At 34.8% G+C, this 13,865-nt stretch overlaps 1 protein-coding gene across 1 annotated transcript in view; it reads left to right on the plus strand.

The window, feature by feature from the left end:
• The first annotated feature begins 4,680 nt into the window (after positions 1–4,680).
• Positions 4,681–13,865, plus strand: part of LOC135083772 (facilitated trehalose transporter Tret1-like) — a 45,658-nt gene continuing 36,473 nt past the window's right edge. The window contains exon 1 of the mRNA XM_063978515.1: positions 4,681–4,878. The gene's annotated coding sequence lies outside the window, so the exon portion shown is untranslated. The remainder of the gene's footprint in view (positions 4,879–13,865) is intronic.

Genomic DNA, 13,865 nt, shown 5'->3' on the forward strand with positions numbered 1-13,865 from the left:
AACTATCTCTATGCCAAGATTCATCAAAATCGATTTTAGTGGTTTAAGCCTTAAAGACAGAGTTACTTTCGCATTTATAATTTTAGTATAGATATTAATATAGATATTGAAGTTTAGTTATAATATAAATATATTAATATAAACCACCTAGTATTGAAAGGCCATGAAGTAGACACACTAGGTGTGCTTGCTGGCATTTCAGGCGAGCCACCTTGCGTTAAAGGGCTAAGTATGTCCAGAAGACTCGCAAGGTGTGCTTGCTGGCATGTCAAGCGAGCCACCTGGTAGTGAAGGGCTATGTATGTCCGTTTGATAGACACACTGGGTGTGCTTGCTGGCAAGTCGAGCGAGCCACCTGGCGTTGAAGGGCTAAGTATGTCCGTTATAAGACTCACTAGGTGTGCTTGCTGGCATGTCAAGCGAGCCACCTGGCGTTGGGCTATGTATGCCCCTTTAGGAGACGCACTGGTTGTACTTGCTGACTTCCGGTAGGATTTTGCGGGTATGTCAAGCGAGCCAACCAGTCGTCACAGGATTGTGTATGAAAGTTGCATAAAAAAAAATACAAACATAAAATCTTTATTTGTGAAGCATAAGTAAAATGGTTACATGTAACAGTGGAATTACCATGCTTTGCTCAAAGAGCATACAATAATTGTCGATTACTAGATTTTAATATTTAATTTTGGATAGGAGATAAATTAAACGTGCTTTAAATATGAAATTAACATTGAACATAGCTCCCAATTCTGCAATTGACTATAATTAATAATCTGTATTGACAATTTCACAATTTGACATGTAATGAATATTATAAATAAATTTCTTATTCTTATTATTCTTATTCCCATAAAATGTTGAGTTGATACTTGTCATACACAGTTTATTCCGTCGAGGACTTTATTTCACAGTTGAGAATAATGACGTCTGTAGACGAATCCGGTACACCACTGGGGACGCCCGTCAGCCGACGACGAAATAAGCGAGATAAGCGTATGAAGTTATCTTCGTCATCCAAGTAAGGAAGCGTCACCACGTCCGTCTTCTATGGGGCGAAGTTCCAAGAAAATAATGCAAGGGGCTCATCTTCGAGCTCTACTGAAGAAGCAAGCAGGTTAGCAGCTTAGGTTCGAAAATACTCTTTATTGAAGTATTTTGAAATTATTTTATACGTTTAGTAGTTACGTAGTTATTCTTTTAATAACAGTTTTGACAATGTAATCCCTGAACTCAACTTCAAATAGAATGACTGTTTTGGTAAATGGAAAATCCATAAACGCGTACTTAATATTTTTGTAATGAGAGCACTTTTATGCAAAACCGATACTGATGTAGGTACTTAGTTTGGCGAAGCATTTTGATAATACTCCATTTGTAAGAGATTTGGTCAGTTATCATTCTTACCTTAAAAAGAGTTAATATAACATGAATATTGATAGTATTGACGTTGTAATAGAATTGTTAGTAATCAATGATGTATTCATATACAGACCACTGACAGAAATGGTCGTAACTTCTCGGAACTGCCATTTCTCATGGTTTTGAAGAAAATTAAGGAAATATAAAGAAACACGGATCTTAACGCGACATTTAATATGAGTTGCATTATGCATATAAATATATTTTGAAGAGTAGTCCTACACTAACATTCTATTAAGGTCCTGATCAGAAGAATTAATTTTAAACAGAATATTTTTGAAAACCACGAAGACGTTTTGAAACTTCTTGCTAGCGGTACGATAGAAAATGCAGGTGAACTATTCTAGTTTTACCGGGGATATTAATTCAAATTTCCTGGCGATAAGCGTCGCCTCTCGATCAAAATCTTTACGTGGGTTCGATTCCCTCCTAATCAGTTCCCTTTTTGTTTCAAATAAAAAAATATATATCAGGAGATTGTTATGATCGAGGAATATAATATTGCGATCATAATAATCTGAGGCCGAGTACCGGATGTTACAAAGTCTTTTGAATCCACAATGGCGGAGATGAAGTCGTTGTTAGTCATAATAGTCATGTCTCCTAGTAAATAACACTTCAAGCTAATATTTCTTATAGCTAGAACAATGACATAACCAAACCACAAAAAAAAGAAGAGCTTTAGTTCAGCGAATAGCACTACAGCGGCTACAGACAGGTGGAATACTCTTTTGGTATTAAATGTCGATTTAGATTACAGATCTATAGTGCGCTGGGTCGAAATACCAAATTAGTCATAGGGCTTTATAGCATAGGGAAGGAAAATTGGCTATTGTCTCTTCAAATAGAGGATACAGAAATATTTAGAAAATTTTAAAACCTGCTGATGGTCAAGAATGTAGTAATATTCATCAAAATTATGTAGTCGGAAGCGTACAGAAAGGTTATTTAAAAAGTGTTTCAAATACAAATAAAATACAAAATTATTTATTGTGAATTATAGGTAAAATGGTGACATGTTACAGTAGGTAGTATCACTATGTTCCGCTCAAAGAGCATAAAAGCTATCAGACAACAATAAAATTTGGCAGTTACAATTCAGATATACATATATACTTACATTCAATTCATATATATGAGACACGTGTGGTGTGCTAATCGAGCATCACGGATATTCAAAGACACTCTTAAGATTTTTTTTTTTTTTACAAAATTGGTTTCTAAAACTTTAATGCTTAGTGCGCTTATAATAAAGATAATATCAAACAAAAAAAAAACAAGTTGAAATAATTGTTATTTCTGACAGGACTGCTACATGTACCTTAATTTTGAGTTTCCGTCCCGTAATAATAGTCCCGTCAGTAATAATAATGATAGTGACAATGAAAGTTTAAAACAAAAAGTTGAAATACAGTTTTTACACTATAATGAATTATTTAGATTCCTCTGCGAAGACGATAGACAGTAACACAATAGAATAATAATAAATAATAATACACACTGTCGTAGACGAATTTTCTAAAAAGTATTGTGAACTGTGTGTATAGAACTGAAAACAAAAAGTACAAAGTTTGTGCCAAAGTTCTTTGGTCCCTGTAAAGTGACAGAAACTTTAGATAACGTTACATTAGGATAGCTGGTGTTCCAATTTTTGCCAAAGAAAAGGTAAACCTTATTACGTTTGTGAAATGCGGCCTACAAAATTCGAGCTTAGATTCATGTTGAGGCCTTGGAAAAATCATAATTCTGATGAAAGTATCTAAAGTAATAAATAATTAACAGTATGCTCTTTATGTAGGCATAATATGCTCTCTGTAGGCAATACCAGTTAATATAAGTAATAATAGGTATTATCTAAGAAAAGTTATTATGTATAGATTGTTGTACCCAACCGGGTGTGCATAGTTCTTAAGTTACTTGGACTAGGTTTTTAAGTTTTCTACTGTACAGTAAATACAACACTTTTTCCCTTCCTTAACACAATTTGCACATGATTATAGCACTTATTTACAAGTTGTCAAAAGTTGTATATTTTATATGATTCGAAATTAATATTAAGTATAGTTTTGAAATTAATATTAATGATTTTAGAATAACTTTATTAGACGTTAATACCAGGCCGAATGTAATGATTTTTATATTTATTAGACGTGAATGCCAGGAGGCATCACGGTGACGGATGGCCGAATGTAATGATTTTAGAATTTATATTGTATTTTACGATTAGGTATTGTTTTGTAACGTAAAACCTAAAAATCCTTTATTAAATTAAAAAACTTTATTTGATTACTTCCTGGACATGTTTCAGATATTAGAATGATTTTAAAATGTATTCTGTATTATAGTCGATTATTCCACATTTAATATTTGATTATTATTTAATGTAAATATTCTAGAATTTTTATTGTATACAGTTTAGTATTGTAGAAATAAAAATCAACTATTATTTTTAATTAAATATTGTACTTGACTACTTCCGGGGCACGCCGTCGTTAAGTCGTTTGAGCTGATCGATTTTGACGAATGGAAGGGGAAGTGACGTGATCGCTGGCATGCCGCCGGACAGGAGCTAATTGGGTTGTAGCATTGGCACAGTAAAGACCTCAAATCCCTACGTATATAGTCCTAGTTGTAAATTGTAATAAATGTATTTTTGGAATCAACAAATAAAAGGTGTAAAGTATCCGGAGTTTATATTTTATGAAACTAAGTAGGTATTGTAAATATTTAATAGTGACGCAAAATACAATAGTTGCCTAGGTAACTTAACTTACCAACAAAGTAAACGAAATGACCTTTTAGAGTTCAAGTTTAAATAGTGTACCAAGGTAGCAGTTTTGCATAAGCACTCCTGCCTTTGTCATCCTAACTGATTATTAATAATAGCTAGAAGATTTTCTAGCTGACCCGGCGAACATCGCATCGCCTATGTTCAAAATAGCCTACACTGAGTTACAGCCTTACTTACAGCCCACATCAAAATCAAAAAATATAAGTAGCGAGATCTGCCCGGAAAAATGGAAATGGACGTTTCTTCTTCTTCCATTCTTTAAGGAGATCCTTAACATCAGGAGTTCTCTTTATCACTATCGAATCCTAGGCTTAATAATACACACCTTCTCTTCATTCATCTATAGGAGGCTTTATAATGTAATTTTAGATTCTTGTTGTTATTGAAAAATATTCTCTGACATCACGACACTCTGATGGCGAGCCCACTCCTCGTGACGTATCCGTTACGTAGGTATTCGAAAATTTTTTTTTGGCCAGTACATTAGCGTACAGTGCGACCGGTGGCTGCCCGCGCGCACAAACTCAATCCCAGCGCGCCAATACGCATCGTTACATAATTTAAAAATCGAACACTATCAGTTCTATAGTTAAAACTTATCTGTGAGTTCTGCCGGCCAGTGTTTTTAGTTTTTAACGTTCTGACACATCGAGTTTCATTTATTTTTGGTGAGTTCTCTTTTGTTTTTTTTCTTTTTTGACTTTGATAAGTCCGCTAGTTAACTTGAAGTACCTACAAAATTATGGAAATTAAATCTGAATATTTTTTCCTTGTATGGAAAATTTTAAGATATTTTTTGTTAGAACTAATGAAAAATAAAAAATTGTAGATGCTGCGACTTTACAATAATACATTATGGGGATATTACACATTATCTAACTGTCGGACATGAGAGATTTAACTATCAGTTAATAATAATAAATGATAATTAACATTTTAAACATAAAAAAGTTTGTATAAGTATAATATTATTAAAAATGTTGTTGTGATTTATGCCCGTTTTCACCATCAATCCCTAATTTTTAAGTGACACCTATGAAAACAAAATTCCTGTTATGTGTTACCATAGGAGCTACTTAAAAATTAGAGATTGATGGTGAAAACGGGCATTAGACTACCAGAAGAAAAAAGTTTTCATTAATAATAACAAATTAAAACTCGCTATGTAAACATGAAATTAGTATTTTAAACTATTATGTTGCATTTTTACTATAAAATTATCACTTCACGGGATTTATTGCAACAATATCTATTTTATTTTAAATATTTTATTTACCGTTAAAATAGATATTGTTGCAATAAATCCCGTGAAGTGATAATTTTATGAAATTAGTAGTTAGTTTATGCATAGCATTTCAAATTCCATGTAGGTAGGCCCTTTGCAGGCAAGATAAACGTCCCAAAATTAGCTGCCCTACCACTTCGGAGAAGAAGTGACGAAAAAAACTCATGCCCGTTTTCCCCATCAATCCCTAATTTTTAAGTGACCCCTATGGACACATAACAGGAATTTTGATTTTCTATAAAAACATCACAACCACCTTACACTAGGTGGACCGACGACCTCATAAAGGTAGCGGGAAGGCGCTGGATGCAGGCCGCCACCAACCGGCCATTGTGGAAATCATTGGGGGAGGCCTATGTTCAGCGGTGGACGTCCTATGAAATGATGATGATGAAAACGTCACTTAAAAATTAGGGATTGGAGGTGAAATCAGGCATCAGTCACCTTTAAGAGACTCTTCGAACAGGCGGCAAATCAGTAAATCCGTCACTGGAATCTGCATTACATTGTTTTATTGAAAGAAAAACAACTTTTGAAAAGATTCTTTGCATGCTTAACTAATCGTTGCATGGTGAAGAATATCAGTCAATGTTCTGAGATTTCTTTAGAGCCTTTACTTGGTCAATTGTCTTAAAAACAAGACAAATTTCTCACATTTATTCGAGAATAAATTTTATAATAATGCATTAACTTAAAATGACTTAAAAACTAAAATTTAAAAATTACTAATTATAAAAACTATTTACAAAATAAAAAATACTTCACCCCCAGCGCCGCAGTCAGGAATGGTGCCCAAAAGGCTGGCAGCATTGCCACGTTGAATGGCCAGGCTAATTCTCTGACCAAAATAGCTGCCAGCCTTTTGATCACCGGTCACCTCGGTGAGCCTCTTTCTCACATTATTTTTATTGTTTTTTTGTATTTTGACGGCGACCTGGCAGCATTGAGATATAATGTATGTACTAGGTACGTACCTACTATTACTTCAATGCATTATAATTTTACTTCAATTATATTAATCAAAATTATAATATTACTTCAATGCCTGGCAGTTCTGTTGGTTTGTGCGTACTTATAGCAGAGGTCGTGGGTTCGATCCCCGGTCATTACAAACACTTGTGTACTTTGTATTGATCTGGGGTTCGATGTGTAAAGTACTCGTATGTTTTTGATATTTTAACCATTATTTTTTAACCGACTATAGTGACCTATCATAGTACCTAGAATGCGCGCCGTGACAAACTTTTATACTTTTAAGCTTTTATCGCGCCATTTTATCAATTTTACGCGATATGCTAATGGCCAAACATTTTGATACATTTTGAAGTCTAAAATAATCGAAAAGATTTTTTAACGGCGTGCTGCGCAAACTTCGAATGACTGAATAATGACGTCATAATTAATATAATTTGAGTAGGTAGGTACCTACTAATATTTAAGAAAGATTAACTCAGGTCCCGAGCTGAAAGCTACCAAATGGCTAGACAATATTAGTCCATGAGTAAACTTAGTAATCATATTAAAATAACTAATTTATAACAACGTTTGCTATAGAAATAACGCAGACATAGTGTAAATATACGTAGATATATTTTTCTTTGTCTTAGTTTATATTAAAGCCTAGAGTAAATAAAATAGTGCGTTTTTTACATCGGCTACTTTGTATGGAATTTTTTAAATAGCGTTACAATATTGCTTCTATCTTACAAGTAGGTAAGTATTTTTTTTTAATTGACGAGGAAAGCCACGGCCATACAAACCTACTGGAGGCCCTAGGCATTTAAACATTACCTTTTTTCGAAAAATACATAACCTTATATTCTTCTGGCGCAGTCGGGTAAAAACGGGAAATTTCAAAATAATAGATACTTCTTAGGTCATACCTACTTTTCAGCGGTTACATATGTACATACCTAGGTACAACAATTGATATTATACAAATTCAAATATTTATTTGCACAATTTTGGGTTTAGTATGGTATTAGATATTGTTGAAATTTTTGGAAGCAGACTGAATCCGTTCGGGGCCCTGAGCCCTAGCACTGGGCCCTGGTGGTCCCAAAGTGCGAGAAAGAGGAGAATGGTGCCCGTTTTCACCATCAATCCTTAATTTTTAAGTGACCCCTATAGTAACAAATAACTTTTGAGAATGAAACCCTAAATCCCAAACCTAATGAATGGACGTTGTTGTTTCCTAACGAACTGGATTAATACCGAAAGTCAAACTCATTTATTTGCTCTTTTGACAATAATAAAATCGCACGGTGGAAATTTTAGGAAAACGTGATCTTTTGCAATGATTCACGATTCAAATTGATTTGAGTTCAACTTTTTACAGTCATCATGACCTTGCGAATTCGCAGACGAGGAACGTCAACTTACTTAGGTACTGCAAGGTGGTATTGTCACGTATGAAAATTAATCTATACAGAAAAGTCACTGACTGACTCACTCACTCATCACGAAATCTCAGAAACCACAAGTTCTAGGAGTCTAAAATTTTTCATGGGGCTTCCTTTTATAATGTACCTACTAGGTGCTCACTAAGACGGGATTTTACAAAATTCAACCTCTAAGGCCCAGAACAGACGGTGAAACGCAACTGCAACGAAACTGCAACTGCTAGTTACTTTTGAGTTGCATCTAAGTTTCTGCCATAGCGTCCGTTGAGAGACCACACATGACGCGACCAGTTTGAAACTTTCAGTTTCATTCATCAGAATCATCACAAAGTTGCAGTTTCGTTGCAGTTGCGTTTCATCGTCTGTTCTGGGCCTAAGGGGGTAAAACGGGGTCCACGGCTCCACGCGCAAGTCGTTAGTCAATCCCAAATACCTAGCCAACTAGCAAAATTAGTACTTGAGGTTTGCCGTTTGAGGTAGGTACAGGTAATTCTGTTATACTTATTACACCCCCACCCCCACGAAAAAGGAAAAAATAAATATAACACATAGCTTCATAAAATGTGCCATTTTGCTACAAAAATGCAGCCGATGCGCTGTCAACTGCATATTGAGAATAAATTAACAGAGATAAATGCTGAGAATGCGTTCTATTATTGTGGGTCAATCGGGCTGTCGATAGTGATTCATTTGCTATAGTTCGTTGTCCTTAGAATAATATGCACATAAATTAAGTAATCGAAGTAAAACAAACAAAATAAGACACATTTGAAACGTCTTTCTGTAGGATACAGACTTCGTTTTTAACACGCTTTTATTAGGTCGTCGTGTATACGTAACTATAATTATGTAATGGAACTAAGAATCTGAATTACACGTACTTCTAATTCTTGTATCATCATGAAACTTGGCATACAATATTGTGGTACCATCGAGCTGGTCTGATGATGGGGTTGGAAAGTAGCTATAGGAACTCCTGAACAAAACGATGGAATCGCATCAAGTTTGGGTTCATTAGATTTTCCTTTTCGAGCATAATTAAAAGCATGTTTTTAGTTTTTTTAAACTATTATTTAAAACCATGAAATTAATTGTTCTAACTATAACTAGAACTAAACCTAGACCTGTCTTTGAGCTGTCCTCTCCTTTTGATATTGGAAGCGATTGCTTTCTAGCGATCAGACAGCCTCCACTTACCTACACACACAGAGAAATACTCGTATTTGTTTAAGAAAGTGCGGTTTAACGTGAAAAAAACTATTGTAATTTATTTGGAAGGTTGTTAACCGTATTAATTAAGTTGGTAACCAAAATTACTTAAATTAAATTATTACCACAGTTAGCTACATAATTAATTTAATAAGATGTTGACACTTTTTTCTGTAGACCCATTAGTTCGATACGCTATCTTATATGAGTGATAGTGAGGACCTCGGGAGACAAGGGTCACGGGCGATAAATTTGTTTTTGTTAATAGATAACGCTTATCTAATAAGTTATCCATTTAATTGTATACTTACCTACTTCTTTATTGCTCGAGTAAACCTAGTCATCTGAGATCAGGTCATCAATCATCATCATCATTTCAGCCACAGGACGTCCACTGCTGAACATAGGCCTCCCCCAATGATTTCCACATCGCCCGGTTGGTAGCGGCCTGCATCCAGCGCCTCCTGCTACCTTTATGAGTTCGTCGTTTCAACCTAACGCCGTCCACTGCTGGACAATGGCCCCACGGATTTCTACAATGACCGGTCTTGCACTGCCCGCAATCTTCACCAGACCGAATGGGGAGACCTGTTCGTGTTCGTGGTCGCCACTTGTGAACTTTCTTGGCGCATACTTAGCTCGTAGACTACTGTTCTACGAGCTATGATGATTGATAAGGTCAGACAGATCCTGGAATTCCTTCCCAAATGCCGACGTCTGATAAAGTCCGTGATATTCAATTCGGAACTTATCTGCCAAGTAACTGGCCCTAAATTATTTGAGAATGAAAGTAAACAAGAGCTATCCTATCCACGTCGTTGTGGCGATATCTGGCGATATGCACACAATTTGACCGCCAAAAAATGTTACAGGAAATATCAAATCTTACTGTGTCAAGGTGGTTAAAAGTTAAAAGTGTCAAAACAGGTAGATTTCCGTGACATGAAAGTAAATTTTACCTTTATCCATCAGACAACAAACTAATAATGGTCTTGAACTACGGATAACAGTTTATTTGCCAGATAAAACTATGAATTCAAATGCCCGCATCCAGGCGCTTCCCACAACCTTCACCAGATTGTCGATCCACTGAGAACTTTGGGATGAAAACCTAAAACAATTAAACTTGGACGTGAAGCGTTGAATGTCTTAGACCCACAATGGACCAACGACCTCATAAAGGTAGCAGGAAGGCGCTGGATGCAAGCCGCTACCAACCGGGCGATATGGAACCTATTAGGAGAGGCCTATGTTCAGCACTGGACGTCCTGTGACTGAAATGACGATGAATTAAACAAATTGTTAAAGCATTGAGTGAGACGTACCTACTGCGTTGAAGATTGAAGATACGAGTATATCAGATGATCAAGCACTTATCTCTAAAGCATCTATCAAGTTAATCAACATCTCAAGAAGGCCTTTCAAGATGCGGTTTGTGGTGGCATATCAAATCTCCGCGGCCAGAAGCAACATTATATCGTTATACTTATACAGGGTGGAAACGATAAGTGATCTCACTCGATTATTTCTAAACTATACAAGATATCAATAACCTAGTTATTGATCCTGAAAGTGCTTCATGAGCTCTATCAAACGGTATTAATAATAGGTTACAGAATAAACTGGATCTATCCGAAACTTCAATGTTTCCAGCTTCCATACATTTGGTAAAGTCACATTATTTTAAAAACTACATATGATATCGTAAAACTGATTACTGATTCTAAAAGTGCTTCACAAGCTCTATCCAATGGTATCAATAATAGGTTACAGAATAAACTGGATCTAACCAAAAATTCAATGTTTCCTTCTTCCATACATTTAGTACTACCACAGTCATGACACTCATCTCTTGACAATATTATAGCAAGTAAAGCGTAAAACCAATGTTTTTCATTAATAATTTAAAATAAGAATACAATTTACGAGTTTATTTTAAGTATTTATTATTAAATTAAAAAAATTACACTTCTAATATTGTGTGTCTGGCATACATTTAGTATGGAAGCTGGAAACATTGAATTTTCAGATAGATCCAGTTTATTCTGTAACTTATTATTGGTACCGTTTGAAAGAGCTCATTAAGCACTTTCAGGATCAGTAACCAGTTTTTTAATATCTTGTATAGTTAAGAAATAATCGAGTGAGATCACTTAACGTTTCCACCCTGTATATGAAACACTAGCTTTTGCCCGCAGCTTTGCCCATAATATGACCACAGATAATATACTAGATTTGACTATCGGGCGGTTACAGAAAAACAATATCGCGCGGGTTTCCCCCTCTCAAAAACTGACATACTTACTTACCTACTATCCTAGGATTTTCTCTGAGTCTCACACTCTATGCCAAAATAAATTACTCGTACATCTCAATCGATTCAGTGATTTAAGCCTGAAAAGACAACATCCAGAATGAATGAAGAACAGTAATTTTTTTTCTCATTGATTTCTTAGTAAAAGTTGTTAATAACTGAAAGTCTTCCTGAAAATTTGGAAACCGCTTTAAAAGTAATAATTTATTTAGGTAGGTATAGAGACCTATTTGTCTTCGTGCATATTACGATACCTGGATCGTAATTAACTACTAAATAGGTACCGTTAATTGACTGCAGCAAGGTCAAATCGATAGGTATTATTGTTTACAAAATGGGTCTTTAGAACATCATATTACAATGAAGTAACACACATCATTTGAAAAATTGTATTTATGTTAAGAAGTCTAAACTTTTCTTTAAAATTTTGACGGCCTCCTAGTAGAGAAAATGTTACGGATTTGAATCCGTGGGGGACAAATGATAAATCTTATGAGCACTAACTTATTCCTGAAGTCATGTAAAAAGTAAACCTATTGTATTGTGTTACGTGTATCCATTATCTAGCCGTTATTTAACTACAAACTACTTTTTCGAGGCTAAGTGTAGGTAATTATTTACTTATCCTATTTATTGCCTAGCTTCGGCACGGCTTCGGTCGGTTTGATTCATGCTTTAAATATTTGACTGCAACTTGTATCGTAGGTTACCTAGGTACCTATTTTGGACAAAAAAGATGCATTTTGTTTTTTTTAATTCTACAAGGTGTTTGGAAGCTGGGTGCAAAGCCTTATGAGGAATAATTTGGGATTTTCTTATTTCTCTGAAAAATCTTAATTCCCTAAAAATATATCAGACTTTGGTTAGGACAAATATAGCTCAAAATGTTCTAGAGACTAGTAAATGATAATACACACTAACACTCCCATAAGACTTTGCACCCACGTTCAAAACACCCTGTATTTTAATTTCTTTTTTAGTCGGTCGCTAGATGCACTTCGCGTCATTTGATATGTAGTAATATCAGACCAAGTGTTAAAAAGGTTAATAAAAATTAATTACCATAATTATTTCTGCAATAATTAACTGCTAAATTTGGACAGTGTGGTATAAGTTTTACCTAAAGCGATAAAGACGTAGGTACTATTAATTTGTTGGCACGTCGAACACACGATTATAAATCGTGTGACTTCTGATAATGAAAACACATTTTTATCTTAAGTTTTAAGTGCACTTGATTTTTAAATTTGCCTATAGGTAAATAACTTTATTATGCTACAGTCATTATTTAAGTGTTTTATGGTTTATTCCACTAGTGTGTCGATTTTATTATTTTACTATGTGCTTGCTAGCTACTAATGTTTTGTTTTGATTGTTCATAAAAGTTTATAGTTTGCAATGATTCAAGTTATAGTATTACTAGCTTTCCGCCCGCGGCTTCGCCCGCGTGGAATTTTGTCTGTCACAGAAAAACTTTATCGCGCGCGTTCCTGTTTCAAAAACCGAGATAAGAACTATCCTATGTCCTTTCCCGGGACTCAAACTATCTCTATGCCAAATTTCATCAAAATCGGTTCAGTGGTTTTGGCGTGAAAGAGAGACAGACAGAGTTACTTTCGCATTTATAATATTAGCATAGAAGTATAGATAATAAAATAATATTTCTGATTTTAATTGAAGACCATTAAATCTTGTAATTTTTTAAACCGCTACTGGATCTATTTCATGGCTAAGCTTTTGCATAATGATACATATATGAAGAGATAGAGACCCATACTGTGCCCATACCACCCATACCAAAGAATAGGAAGAGTAAGGCTGGGTTGCACCATCTTACTTTAACTTTGACAAACGTCAAAAATCTGTCAAACTTCATACAAAAAACACCGGTTATCGTCATAGTTACGGTCAAAGTTAGGTGGTGCAACCCAGCCTAAGACAGTAACCTACATATACATCGATGTCGAAATACAAAAGAATTAAAAGATCCCTGATCAATTGATCAATCTAGTTGTCAACAGGTCTAGCCAATTTTCAGGGAAACGTATCATATCTTTAAAATCAACTTCAAATAACTTTCCTACCAGTCAGTGTAGGTATCTACAATGTATCAAAAAAACACCCAAATAAGTTATTTTAAAGATAAAAGTATGTAATTGGTTTTTATTATCTCAATTTATTAATTGATAAATGCTTTCAGGGATTAACACAATATGCAATTAATTATTCAGATAACGAAATGTGTAATACTGTAAAATACGGCACATCAGAGATTTTTGTTGTAAATTGCCCATTACAACTATTAAACAAAATTCCAGTGTGCACCTTGAATTTTCCTAATTGGTCCTATAGGTCAAGTCACATCGTAAAAAATTAACTCAAATTACTGGACGTCATTTGGCTGAAACAAACGAACAAATTAGTTAACTACTTACTTTACCTATT

This window comes from Ostrinia nubilalis, chromosome 24 (assembly GCF_963855985.1).
Source record: "Ostrinia nubilalis chromosome 24, ilOstNubi1.1, whole genome shotgun sequence".
In the NCBI taxonomy this organism is placed as follows: Eukaryota; Metazoa; Arthropoda; class Insecta; order Lepidoptera; family Crambidae; genus Ostrinia; species Ostrinia nubilalis.